The 14744-nt window shown below is 49.3% G+C and overlaps 1 protein-coding gene across 1 annotated transcript in view; it reads right to left on the reverse strand.

The window, feature by feature from the left end:
- Positions 1-14744, reverse strand: part of POLR1A (RNA polymerase I subunit A) — a 361957-nt gene that overhangs the window by 73803 nt on the left and 273410 nt on the right. The window lies entirely within an intron of this gene.

Here is a 14744-nt window from a genome sequence, read left to right on the forward strand (position 1 = left end):
CCTGAGAACACAATTACAAAGAGGATCAAAGGGAGCACACATAAGGAATGTTAGAATCAAATTTAAGTCCCAATGACGCATAATAAATGGTGAAGGAGGAAATGTGGGTAAGACTCTTAAGGAACCTAACAATCGGAGATTTAAACAAGGAGGTTTGATCTGGTATTCTCAAAAAGGCAAATATAGCAGACAAATACCTTTGAGGGTGCCCAAAGCAGAACCCTGCTGAGTCAAAGAAAGTAAGAACAAGAGAACCTCAGAAAGAGGGGCATAAAAGGAGTCTACAGTCATGTCTGTGCACCATGACACAAATTTGTTGCATCGACAGGCGTATACCGTTTTGGTGGAGGGACGCCTTGCTGCCAAGAGGACGTTACAGACTTCGGGAGGAAGGTCGAAAGCGGTCAACTGCCGCCGCTCAATTTCTATGCAAGAAGGCAGAGAATGGACAGGTTCAGGTGAACACTCCCCTGCTGCTGCAACAGAACATCTTCCCAAAGGGGCAGTCTGATCAGAGGATCGATGGCCATGCTCAATAGCTTGGGATACTAGACTCTTTGAGCCCAGAAGGGAGCCACAAGGATCACTTGGGCCCGTCCATTCTTGATCTTCTAGAGAACTCTGGGCAGAAGTGGTATGGGTGGAAAGAAGTATAAGAGGCCTGAGCTCCACTCGAGATGAAAAAAATCACCAAGCCAGTGCCCTCTTGGAAACTCCAAAGCACAGAACTGCTGACACTGCGCGTTCTCTGCGGAAGCAAACAGATCTAAGGCTCTCCCAACTGCTGAAAGAGACCTTGTGCCAACTTCAGATGGACACGGCATTCATGATCAACCAGGCATTGCCGGCTGAGTTTGTCCACTCTGGTGTTCAAAGACCCCACCAGTTGTTGAACCACAAGGGAAATGCCATGATGTTCAGCTATGTCCAGAGGCGCAGAGCCTCCTTATTAAGAGTCCACGACCCCACCCCGCATGTTGCAGTACCACATGGTGGTGGTGTTGTCCGTGAACACTTGCAACACTTTCCCTTTGAGAGGGAAGGAATGCTTTCAATGCCAGCCTGGTCGCCCTGCGCTCCAAAAGACTGATGTGGAACCAAGACTCCGCCGGAGACCAGACGCCTCTGATCTACGCCTCTACCATGTGGCCGTCACTAGGAGTGATGCATCTCTCACTACTGTGAGATCTGATTGGGGAAGGGAGAGGGATCTGCCTCTGACTCAATCGCGGTTTAAAAGCCACCACTGCAGATTGTGTGCAGCCCCCTCCGAGATCGGGACCATGTCAGAGAAATTCCCCTGAAGCTGCACCTACTGGGACTTCAGGTCCCACTGCAAAGCCCGCAATTGCCATCTGGTATTATTTATAAGCAGGATGAAGTAGGCCATGAGGCCCAGCAGCCTCAGAGTCATTCTCAGTGAAATCCAGGAAAGAGGCTGAAACATCGGTATCATATACTGAATATCCTGGACTCGCCGCTCAGGAAGATAAGCCAGAAACTGCACTGTATCCAGAACAGCTCTGATGAAAGGGAGCCAAAGTCTGGAGGTGGGAGACGACTGCCTTGGGTGAGTCCACCTTCAACAGCCAGTCGCTGAGGTAGGGGGAAGACTGAAACCCCTGACCTGCCCAGATAAGCTGCGACCACTGCCATCACATTGGTGAACACCCAGGGGGCAATGGTAAGGCCAAAGGGGAACATGGTGAACTATAAGTAGCGCTGGTGGGCAGGCAGGACAGGTATGTGAAAATAAGCATCCTGCAAGTCTAACGCTACCCATCCAGTCTCCTGGGTCCAGGGCAGGAAGAACCTGAGCCAGGGCAAGCACTATGAACTTCTCCTTCCTGAGGAAGAGATTTGTGGGACCAATGGTCTAGGATAAGGTGGAGGCCCATGTACTTTTTGAGAAAGGACAGTAGCGGGAATAACCATGACCTACTTCTGGCACAGGGACCCCGTAACCGCCTCGCAGAGAAGTGTCAAGTGATCCTCCGTCATGCGATCGTAGAATGGTGGCATGGAGGGAGGGGAAATCTCGAAGGGGAGGGAGTAGCCCCTTTGGGCTATTTGCCAAAACCCACATTTTTGAAGTGATGGACTGCCAGCAGAGCAGGTGATGGCGAATCCTGCCTCCGACTGGTCCCTTAGGGGAGAGCGTCAGACTGGGAAGGCTTTGGGGGGTGCAGTGGAGGGAAAGTGGGGGGGTGGACTGGCTAGACCGCTGGCTTCTTAAGCCACACAAATGCGGAGTTCCGCATCCTCGGCCACACAGAGACTGGGCAGCAATGCGTGGCTGGAGGGGAACAAACGTGGTTGTGTGCCCCTTCCGTAGCCATGAAAGGGACGAAAAGCAGACAGAGGGGGTGAGGGGCAGCAGCGAGGCCTAAGGACTGGGCCATAGCTGGGGACTCCTTAAAGCACTTAAGTGCCTAATCTGCTTTGTCTCTGAAGACAAAGGTGCCATCAAAGGGCATGTCCATAAGGGTGAATTGGACATCCCACGAAAAACCGGACGTCTTCAACCAGGTGCGGTGCCTCAAGTCCACCGTCTAAGCAACCGATCTGCCCAGAGGGTCAGAAGTGTCCAGCCACATCTGACTGTGAACTTAGCTTTGTCTCTCCCATCAGCAACAACTTGGGAGAGAATGGCCTGGGCCTCCTCCAGGACCTGTAGCAGCACTTGCGCCACTGTGTCCCATAAACTATGGGAGTAACAGCTGTAGTAAAGTGACACTGTTGGCATGGTCCCCCCCCCCACACTTTTTGCCTGATATTGATGCCAACTTAGATTGAAAGCGTGCTGGGATCCTGCTGAACAGGTCCCAGCACCAATGTTCTTTCCCAAACTCTGACCTTTGTTTTCACAACTGGCACACCCATGGCACACAATTAAGTCCCTTGTAAAAGGTACCTATGGTATCAAGGGCCCTGTGGCCAGGGAAGGTCCCCAAGGGATGCAACATGTATTATGCCACCCTGGGGGACCCCGCACTAAGCATATGCACACTGCCTTTGCAGTTTGTGGGTGCTGGTGGGGAGTGTTGGAATTTTTCCCTTATGCAGAGTCATCCCCAATCTTTTTGCCTCCTTCCTCCTATTTTTTCTGACCAGTTTGTGCTGGCTTTAGAACTCTGAGCACTTTACCACTGTTAACCAGTGCTAAAGTGCAAATGCTCTCTGTGTAAATTGTATTGTTGATTGGTTTTTCCCTGATTGGAATATTTGATTTACTAGTAAGTCCCTAGTAAAGTGCACTAGAGGTGCCCAGGGCCTGTAAATCAAATGCTACTAGTGGGCCTGCAGCACTGGTTGTGCCACCCACATTAGTAGCCCTGTAATCATGTCTCAGACCAGCCACTGCAGTGTCTGTGTATGCAGTTTAACCTGCCAATTCGACTTGGAAAGTGTACCCACTTGCCAGGCCTAAACCTTCCCTTTTCCTACATGTAAGACACACCCAAGGTAGGCCCTAGGTAGCCCCAAGGGCAGGGTGCAGTGTATGGTTAAGGTAGGACATATAGTAATGTGTTTTATATGTCCTGACAGTGAAATACTACTAAATTCGTTTTTCACTGTTCCAAGGCCTGTCCCTCTCATAGGTTAACATGGGGGTACCTTTAAATATGATTAAAGTGTAGATTCCCTTTGGGAGCGGATAGACATGGAGTTTGGGGTCTCTGAGCTCACAATTTAAAAATACATCTTTTAGTAAAGTTGATTTTTAAGATTGTGTGTTTGAAAATGTCACTTCTAGAGAGTGAGCATTTTCTTGCTTAAACTATTTCTGTTACACTGCCTGTTTGTGGATTCCCTGTCTGGGTCAGTTTGACAGTTGGGCTGGTTGCACCTCACACTAGACAGTGACACAAAGGGAGCTGGGGTGTAGTCTGCATTTCCTGATGAGCCGTCTGTGCTAGGAGGGAGGGGAGGAGTGGTCACTCACACCTGAAAGGGCTGTGCCTGCCCTCACACAATGCAGTATCCAACCCCCGGTGTGTGTCACCAACAAGAGAGACGTTTCTTTGCAGTAAGCCTACTTCAAAGGGTTAAATGGGAATAAGAAGAGCACTCAAAACCACAGACTTTAGAACACTTCTGAAAACCAAGAGGAACCTCTGCCTGGAAAAGAGCTGAAGAGCCAGAGGAAGAGGAGCTGCCCTGCCTGTGACTGTGCTTTGTGGAGCTATCCTGCAGTTTCTGCTTCTGCCCGTGGTAGAGGACAAAGACTGGACTTTGTGTGCCTTCCTTCTTGTGAAGAACTCTCCAAGGGCTTGATTTAGAGCTTGCCTCCTGTTTGAAGCCTCAGGGGCAGCAAAGACTTTTCTCTGCCAGCACCTGGAGCCTCTGCTGAGACTCCTACTCTGCCAAGAGGTGCCCATCCAGTTCCTGAGACACTGAAAGGAGAAGCTGGCTGCCCAAGAGTGAAAAATCCATGCACCGACCGCCGTGCGGGGAAAAGATCGACGCAACTCCGATCCGCGGCTGAAAAATTGACACGCCGCCGGCTTCGCAGGTGAAAATCAGCGATCGCCTGCAGTGTGGCTGGAAGATCGACACATGCGCCTGGAAAAAAGGCACGCAGCATCGCTGACGGAGGCTTGTGAGATCGCAACCCGCGCTGCATAGTTTTTGGATCATCGTGTGGCAGGATTTCTGATGCAAACATCGCTGGGTGTGTAAAAACGATGCAAGGCCTGCCCGGACCCGAGAGTGCGGTTCGAATCGACGCATAGCTCTCCTGCGGAGAGAAGAAACGACGCACACCAACTCGACTAAATGAAAAACGATGCACGGTCTCGCTCATGAGTGATATCGACGCATCGCAAGCCCTTTTGGACGCACACTCGCCCATCCGGGTTTATTTTTGATGCCCCCAGGTACATTTCCACGCTAACAGCGTTAGCGTTGTGTTTAAAATTACATGAAGACTCTTTTTGGTTTTTAATTGATAACTTGACTTGTGTATTGTGGATTTTTGTCGTTTTGGTCTTGTTTTGTTTAGATAAATATTTCCTATTTTTCTAAACCTGTGTTGTGTCTTTTTGTAGTGTTTCCGTTAAGTTACCATGTGTTGGTACAAATACTTTACACCTAGCACTCTGAAGTTAAGCCTGCTGCTCGTACCAAGGGGGTGAGCGGGGTTAGCTGAGGGCGATTCTCCTTTACCCTGACTAGAGTGAGGGTCCTTGCTTGGACAGGGGGTAACCTGATTGCAAACCAAAGACCCCATTTCTAACAGGGAGCAAAAGGCAAAGTAGACATGGCACCCCTTTCAGGGTGCCTTGCCCCACAAACCACTGCCTGTGGCATAGGTAAGGAACCCCTCTAGCAGGCAGGGTGCACTATACCACAGGTGAGGGCATAGCTGCATGAGCAATATGCTCCTACAGTTTCAAAGTCATCTTAGAGATGTCCCCTCTATGTTAGCCAAACTGTTAGTTCAGGACTGACCAGTCTGTTCCAGCCTCCCACTTTCAGACAAGTTTCTGACCACATGGAGTGAGAGCCTTTGTGCTCTCTATAGCCAGAAACAAAGCCTGTCCTGGGTGGCGGTGCTTCACACCACCCCCCTGAAGGAACTGTAACACGTGGCTCAAGCCTCGGGTTACTGTGCCCCAGGACACTCCAGCTAGTGGAGCTGCCCGCCCCCCCGGAAAAAGCCCTACTTTTGGCAGCAAGTCTGGTGGGAAAATTAGGGAAAACAGGGAGGAGTGGCCACCCCAGCTAGGACCACCCCTAAGTTGTCCAGAGCTGAGGTGACCCCTCCCTGCAGAATCCTCCATCTTGGTTTGGAGGACAAGGACCAATAGGGTTAGGTTTGTGTCCCCCTCCTCAAAGGGAGTGGACACAAGAAGGGTGTAGCCACCCTCAGGGACAGTAGCCATTGGCTACTGCCCTCTGACCCCTAAAATGCCATTAAATTCAGGATTTAAGGGCCTCCCTGAACCCAGCTCACCAGATTCCTGGCGACCCAGCAAAAAAGAAGGACTGCTCAGCTGAACCCCCAGCAGAGAAGAAGGAAGACGCAAAACTGACTTGGCCCCAGCCCTACCGGCCTGTCTCCTGCTTCAAAGAACCTGCAAAAAGAAGGCGACACATCCTGAGGGAACAGTGACCTCTGCTAAGGTCCAGAGGACTGTCCTGCACCCCAAAAGACCAAGAACTCCTGTGGACAGACGGCCCTGTCCAAGAAGAAACTACTACCAAGGGACTCCAGAACCTCCCATGATCCGCGAGTCCTGACCACCCTGCACCCGATGCCTGTGGCCAGTGGCCAGTGTCCAGGTGGCCCAACCAGCTAGAGAGAGTCGCCAGGCGATTGTGAGCAAGTGCCTACCCTGGGTTGACCTCTCCACCCCTCCAAGACGACGCCTGCAGAGGGAATCCAGAGGACCCCCGTGACGCAAAATCTCAAGGTGAAGATATCCGACGCCTAAAAGACTACTGCACCCGCAGCCTCCAGGCCTTGGAGAACCAGACCTCCGGTGCAGCTACGTTCAAGCAGGCGGCCCTCCTCCATGTCCAGCCTGTGGTTTGCCCATGTTGGCCCCCTGGACCTCACCTGCTGCTTGTGAGTAACCCCCGGGGTCCCCTCATAGACCAGTATTGAAAACCCGACGCCTTGTTTGCACCCTGCACTCAGCCGCCCCAGTGGTGCTGAGGGTGTGTGTTAGGTGCCTACTTGCCCCCCCCCACCCAGTGCTCCTCTAAACTCCCCAGGTCTGCCCTCCGAAGTCACAGGTACTTACCTGCAGGCAGGCCTGATTATGAGTGCCCCCAGTCTCCATAGAAGCCCATGTTAAATTTTCTTCAGCTTTGCACCCAGTGTTGCTGGTGGTGGGTTGCTGGTGCACCCAGTGTTGCTGGTGGTGGGTGTTTGGGGTTAACTTGAACCCCGAACTGTGGCCTTCTTAACCTTGGGAGGCTGGAACTGTAAGTCAAGCACTTACCTCTAAAACGTTCTAACTTTTCTTCCCCCTAGGAACTGTTTGTGAAAATTGCACTGTCAACTTTTAAAACAGATAACTGCCAATATTTTAAAAACTGCTTAACTTATTGATTTGAAACAAAGTAATATTGATATATGTGTGAAATATGTATCTATTGAAGTACTTACCTGCAACTTGAATCTTGTGGTTCTAGAAATAAAGAAAATATATTTTTGCTATATAAAAACCATTGATCTGGAGTTAAGTCATTGAGTGTGTGCTTCCTTTATTGTCCGTGTGTGTACAACAAATGCTTTACACTATCCTCTGATAAGCCTAACTGCTCGACCACGCTACCACAAAAGAGAGCATTAGTATTATTTACTTTAGCCTATGTGGAACCCCTGGACTCTATGCACACTATTTCTCATTTTGATATAGTATATACAGAACCAGCTTCCTACAGCAGCCCAAAAGGCACGTGGTGTTCACAGACTGCAATGCCAGGCTGAAGGAAGAAAACATCTTCCCAAGGTGATCAAGCCTCTTGCATTCCCTATCTGGGGGTGCAAAAGGGAAAGCGTCATGGGACTTGGAGGCTTTGATAACCAAACTCTCAGGGGTGGGGTGTTGCGTCAGGAACACTGGGTCATTAGGCGCAGGCCTATAGCAGCGGATATTATCATGTTTAAGGATACCCTGTGCCACGTCTGGACCAGGTCCCCAGCAGGACATCAGTGAGGGCTTTGCTGAAGGGCAAAAGGGGTTCAGAGGTGGAAGCCCCAAGTTGAAGCACCTCACTCAGGAGGTTAGTCCTAACAGCCGCTGAAAACGGCTCAAGGCCTAAGTCCTCGAGCGCTCTCCTCACCACCAATGAATAGGACAACCCCTCCTCCGTCACCAAGGTAGGGGAAGAAAGCATGCCGATGTCACAGGAAGTGTCCAGACAACTGGTTTCACCCAGGTCCACAGCCCAGTTCGTAGGGTATTCAAGCTGGTATTCTAAAGGGTCCAGCAACCCCTCGGCATCTGCGCTGTGCGATACCGGCCCGCTCCGTGTCGGAGGTGGCAATGAGAATGGGATCGATGCAGACCGTGGACACAAATGGTGTCAGGAGCGCCGGCGTCAGAACCATCATAGAGGAAGGTCGAGGTGGCACGACCAACACTGATTTGGATCTAGAAATGGATCCCTGGTGCCCTCTGGAGCCGAGGCTGAAGCCACCAGCACGGAAGCCAAGGGGGCTCCTGCCGACCCCGTAGGACCTGAAGGCACTCCAGCGGGGTCGGACTGCTCAAAGATGGAGCGCATGGAGTTGGGCAGAAGTGGCTCCGGCTCCCGGAAACTCAAAGAGGCTCAGTCAAGTCAAGCTATCTTCAAGCCCATAGGAGCTACTGTATTTAAAGTATCAACATAAATAGTGTACTATGATATCAAGTCAGAGTTCCATGTTTATAGTATGTTGGTAGAGTGGTGGAAGGATATGTCTCTGAGAGAGGCCCATACAATTGAAGCACTTTTGGTAGCATGAAGATAGATCATAAAATATTCAGGAATTTATTACACAGACAACTATTCTACAAAGGTTAACTTATTCTATTTAAGCAAAGCAGGCAAACCTAAAAGTATTGAGCTATTTCCAATGCATTACCAAACTAATCAATTAACCAGTGGCACTACTTAGTTTGGTATACTCAAAAAGATTAAAGGAGCCAGGTCATTAGGTAGCATCTACTTGATCAGGGTGGGCTGTCTGTTGTAATACACTGTTGGGTTACAAAGAGCATAGAAGGGCTTGGAGTCCCCCACTGTTTACCATAGGCTTGCTTTCCTGTCACTCTCATTTGCTTGCTTCTTATTCGATGGCTTAACTTGCCCATCTTGTGTCTGTTTCTCCTCTGCAGCATTGCCAAATTACTCCTTCCAATTCTTACTTTTGTAGAGGTACTTTTTTCTTTTATCTTAAGCACTCACGAGAGTCCGTGCATTGTCCACCCATCTCACTAGTGGACTTCTCTTACCCACTGCAAGTTGATCTCTCACCTGGGTTTGTGTCCCCCACCTGCTCCACACTGCTGTTGATTTTGCTAAACCACCACTGTCCTCCTTGTTTCGTAGCCCGACCTGTGTCCTCATCCTCTCTCACCCACTTTTCTTTTCCCCAACCTCATACTTCCCCCATCGCGTGCTCTCCCCTGTGCATCTCCTCTACCCACCCCATGTTGCTCTCGCTGTTGCTTGTCCAGCCCACTCCAATCCTTCATGCTGCTTCCCCCTACCCGTGCCCTTCTCTCTCACCCTTTGCTTCTCCCCCCCCCCCCACCATCACCCTCTGTTTTGCTTCTGTCGCCACAGCATTCCTTTCTACCACCCCCCGTTCTGGTGTTTCCTCTTCCCACCCAGCCTTCCGTCTTGTCCGCACCCAACCCCTAACCTGGTCCTTCATGTTGCTTTACTCCCTGCCTTCTGGTTGCTCGCCCGCCATGGGTGCTTCAATGTTCAATGGAAAAAAATGTTTTTGTCATTTTGTGCGAGCACGCATGCCTGGTGCTCGCATGTGCAAAATCACGCAACTGCAGTGTCATAGCACCTTTTGTTTATCCATGCTACACAGCATCAAGGATGCTCCACAGGATGGCTAGAACACTGAGAAAGCCAACAGATCCCAAAGGTATGTCCTACTGACTTTACCAATGCTTGTTTTTGAAGTGCGCTATTTCATGTCCAGAATGTTAAGTGAATGCAGTGATTGGTGCATATAACTTTTTCTGCCTATGCTTAAAGCACGTTTCTGGAGGTAGTCATGGGTGGCATTTTTTGTGGTGATAACGTGTTCTGGTTTTTGTGCTGCAATGAGATGTTGCCTTACGTTCTGTTTTGACACTTTTATTGTGTTTTGGCCTATGATGTTTTAATTGGATTTTTACTTTGCTTGCGTATGTTACTCTGCAATATTCTATTGTTTACTTTAGATACGTCAATTAATACAGCTGCATAAATCAACCATTTCCCACAAGAATGGTAAAATACCGCTGCTCCGGCTCTTCCAATATGTTAGACACCAGTCAGCCCAAAACTATGGCAGAGAAATAAGCACTTGTAGTGTTCACTTTAACAATACGACCCAATGAGTTTTTAGATGTCGTCAAATGGCCGTTGAGATTCCCGAACAGGGACAAATTTCAATCTTTCACCATATGCAAAAGCTGAAGTACAAGGCAGTTTTAAATGTACATATTTATGCTTGTTTTTCACGCCGCCAGCGTAGTGTGTGCAGCTGTACCAGCAGGAGGGACAGAAGACTCAATTCTATGTCAGGACTGGAGGCTCCAATTATGCTTCTCTTTCCATGCCTTTATTTTTTGGCAGCCAATAAGAAAACAAAACAAAACGTCACATCCTGTGACACCATATCATATGACAACCATAGAGCCTAGCCCTATGTAAGCACAAAATGAACGGAACACCTCCTCTTTCTTTGCTGCTTCGCAGCCCGTTAAGTGTATACATATTCTTGATACCTTATGTGTGTTGGAGGAGTGTCGCATAGAGCGAATTTTGTATATTTTACTTCAAATAACCACTCGCTCGCAATGCGCTCCTTTCGGCCCGACTTTATTTATTTTGTTGCTTTAACGTATCACGTGCCCACGGCATGGGGAGCGTCTTTCCTCCCAGCAGGGGTTTTTGTTAACCCCTTGCGTTCTGAAGTGTGGAGCAGGAGGAGGGCGAGGACAGCACGTCTTGCTTGACGCGCTGTCCTCTTTCTAGTCTAAGAGGTGCCTGCATCACGCGAAAGCGAGCGAGCCTCCCTATTGGCTCATTCTCCCACTGGGGCTTTGAACACGTGAGAGACGCGTGTTCTCGTCTCTAACAGGCTGATCCTCCTGCTCTCCGTATTACCCCAGATTGCTTTTAGCTTTTGGGCTGGAATAATTGCTGATTATAGGCCTTGCCTTGTGTTTGCACTTTAGTGGAAAAGATTTCTAGTGAAAGCAGGCCTCCCTCCACGTCCTAATCATTTGCTTGAGGCTGTACCAGTGCATAATTTGCCTGCTTGTAAAAACTTACTGCAAATTACCTCCCCACTTCATTTGAAGTTCCTCTTGGCAGATCTCCTGCCCATTTAAGGTCTTTTTCACTGTTGGGGACCTGTTTTTTGTGAGCCATGGCTGGCATTAAGGAGAATCGGGGGAAGGAACCTTTTATGATGACTCCGTGGAGTCGTTTGAGCATGACTTGGTCTACGCCCTTGATGCTGGTGTGCGGCACACTGTCAAAGTGGCCTTGTCCCAGGCTATTCAACCGATTAGGCATCACTTATTGGGATTTGCTGAGCAGCAGGGCTGGGTCCCTCAGTCTAGCAGCCACGAAGAGCTGCCTTTTTCGCAAGATTCAGGCTCATATTCTGGGGCAAACCCTCATCAAGCTGATTTTGAACAACTAGTTCAAGCCTTGAATAAAGAGCATGTTTACTCATCCTCTCAGTTGCTTCATCCAGGAGATGAGAGTAAAGGTGATTCGGATGCCTCTTCCTCCAATAGCCCAGATAGGGACTCTGATTCTCCTCCTCGGAAGCGCAAGGCCAAATCCCGTCATTCTGCAGTGTCTTCGCAGCCTTTGAAGGTGCTTACTTATGAACCGGAGGAAATAGTTCATCCTAGATCTTCCTTCTGGATGCCACCTTCTGAAGTGGCTGAGTATGTTCAGGCGCATATTCGCCATTGCTTTGATAAAGATGTCTGGTCCTGGTTAAGATCGGAACGTCCTAGACCGGATTTTCCCTCAAAGGTTACGGAGACTCCGGAGATAGATCCCACCCTGGTAACTTATCTTTAAAAATTCTCTAAAGATCCAAAGAAGGGCATTGATTGTGCCTGGCGAGGTTGTCAGGACAAACTCCTGGACGTTTCAGGTCCGCTCACCAAGATTTTGGAGTTAGGTTTCTTGCTAAGGCATTAGTTACTCCTGTTAATCCCGAAGTGCTGGTTGGTTGGGCTCAGAGGGTCTTATGTTTTTTGGGAAACGCTAACTGCGCCATTTCCAGTGAGCGGCGGCACTCCATTTAGCTTTTTAGGTCTCCCTTCCTCAAGGAATTTTCGAAGTTCACGTACACTTATGCTAATCTTGACAAGGCCCAAGGCTCCATAAAGAAGGTTCTGCGGCCACTTTTTTCCAGGGCCGGACGTTAGAGAGGGCGAGCCTTCAGCAGTAATTATTATCAAGGCCCCCAGTGAGGTTCCTACCAACATCCCAGGGGAGGTTATCAGGATTCCGATTCCACCTCCACCTTCTACCCCACCAGGTCACGCGGGGTCGTAATCGAGTCAGGAAAGGAAGATCTAAAGGATCCTACTCCGCCTATCAGGAGCCCGGTACTACAGGTGAGAATTATTTCATGTTCAGAGGTAATTATGGGAGGCAGGACAGCTTTGTTTGTTCACAATTGGCACAACGTTACGCAGGACCCAGGGTTCTGGAAATCGTTCAGGGTTCCAGGCTGGAATTTTACAACTTGCCTGTTCAGGGGGATCTTCCCCCGGAAATGTTTTTTTCCCCACAAGATCGGGAGTTCATCTCTCTGGAAGTCTCAGCGCTTCTGTGCAAAGGAGCCATAGTGGCCTCCTCTCCTCATCCATACGGCTTTCTTAGTCCAATTTTTCTGGTGGAAAATAAAGGTGGCGGTGTCCGTCTCTTCAATCTATAAGATTTCAATGGCTGGATCATTTACCGCCACTTCAAGATGGAGGGCATTCATTTGTTAAGGGACATCCTAAGAGAAAAAGATTGGATGGTCAGCATAGATTTAGAGGATGCTTATTTGATCATTCCTATTTTTCCCCCTCATCGAAGATTCCTGCAGTTCCTTTGGCAAGGCTTTTGTTACGAATACAAGGTCCTCTCCTTCGGTCTGTCATCAGCCCTTTGGGTTTTCACGAAAGTGATGCACCCAGTGGCAGAATTCTTTCGGGCCAAAGCGATTTGTCTGATCATTTATCTCAACGACATCCTCATGGCTCAGTGTCCTCTCCTTCTGACGACCCATTTAGAGTAGGCAGTCTTTCTCCTTCAAGATTTGGGCTTCGTCCTCAACAGTTATAGGTCCATCCTGGTTCCCTCCCAGAAAATAGAGTTTCTGGGTTTTCAGGTAGACTCAGTTCTAGCTCAATTGATCCTCTCCCCTTCCAAAGTCCAGAACATAAAGAAAGAATTGAGGAAATTACTGTCCAAACAGATGGTATCTTTGAGGTGCCTTGCACGGATGGTGTGCCTCCTTTCCTCGTCCATTCAAGCTATTTTCCCAGGTCATCTTCATTATCGGGCCATTCAGCGTCTGAAGATCTCTCATCTTCAGAAGGGCCTCAGCTATGCTGCCCGAGTTCCCCTCTCACTCGAAGCCAGGACCGTGATCCGTTGGTAGCTCAATCATCTGGAGGCCTGGAATGGCAGAGCGATCGTTGGCTTGTCTCCGGAGATCGTCGAATCGATGCCAGCAGCTGGGGCTGGGAAGCTTGCTGCAGCTCAGTAGTCACCGGGGGTCGTTGGTCAAAGGAGGAGTTGGACATTCATATCAATTGCTTGGGACTCTTGGCGGGTTCTTCTGCGATTCGCAGTCTGTCTCCGGAAAGGTCGAATTGTTTCATTCTTCTCCGATGGACATTTCAGAAGTACGATATGTCAACAAGCTGGGGGGGACCAGGTCTCGCCTTCTGGTGGAGATCGCCAAGGATTTTTGGCACTTCTGTCTTCAACATCGGATTTCAGTAATTGGGGAGTACTTGCTGGGTCAGAGCAATACTGTGGCCGATGGCAGTCTTGCTATCTTCGGGACTTCAGCGATTGGAGACCACACCTGAGAATATTTCATTCTCTCCCATGTCTGTGGGGCCCGTTTGCGGTAGATCTTTTTGCGTCTCGCCTCAACCAAAAATTGGATTGTTTTTTCAGTTGGCGCCCAGATCCGGAGGCTCTAGCAACAGATGCATTTCTGCAGACCTGGTCCCAATTTCTGGGATATGCGTTCCCTCCATTCATGATGATATCCAGAGTTCTCACTCAGGTTCGTCGTCAGAGAGCAGAATTGGTGCTTGTGACTCCCCTTAGGAGGGCTCAAGCGTGGTTCCCTGTGGTTCTGGAGATGGCCTTCTATGTCACAAGGAAAGAGCGTCGTCGAGAGTCAGGAGGACAGATCACCCACGAGAAACGTGAAACCTGACAATACGTACCACACGCGCGTCACGTAAACCGCAGGCCAGCGTGAGCAGCAGAAATTGATAGGCACTTTAGGGAAGCGCAAGTCGCTGACGGAGGCAACTAAAGAGAAACCGGAAGCAGTGGGGACTGTGATGAGCCAGCACTGCGTGGAGCTGCCAATCTGGAACAGGCCGCAGCGGGAGGTAAGAGGACAGTCACTGGTTAACAATTAGAGGAACTGGTACTGGTGTGGATGGTAAGATGGTGGAGAGAGTAGGCACTGCGAGAATCTCACAGGGGGGCGACAACTGCACCCTAAGTGTCACAAAAGCCTCCAAAGGTTTCAGTTTTGAAAGAAGCGCTCTGAAGTCATTGATGTGACCCCAATAAGCTCAATACCAAGCAAATAGCATTATTTACCTTTCCACAAAAAAGTGCACCATGTAATCCTGTTCTGTAGGAAGACAGCCTGTGTTCTCCAGGAGCCTTGTGTCAAGGCAACTTTTTTGCCAATTCTCACCCTCACCGAAGCAACAATCACTGTAAATACCAGTGAAAATAGGCAGTTGATATATTTTCTAAAAGTCATGTAAAACATATGGACTTTTTTTAAGAAA

This window comes from Pleurodeles waltl, chromosome 1_2 (genome assembly GCF_031143425.1).
Source record: "Pleurodeles waltl isolate 20211129_DDA chromosome 1_2, aPleWal1.hap1.20221129, whole genome shotgun sequence".
In the NCBI taxonomy this organism is placed as follows: Eukaryota; Metazoa; Chordata; class Amphibia; order Caudata; family Salamandridae; genus Pleurodeles; species Pleurodeles waltl.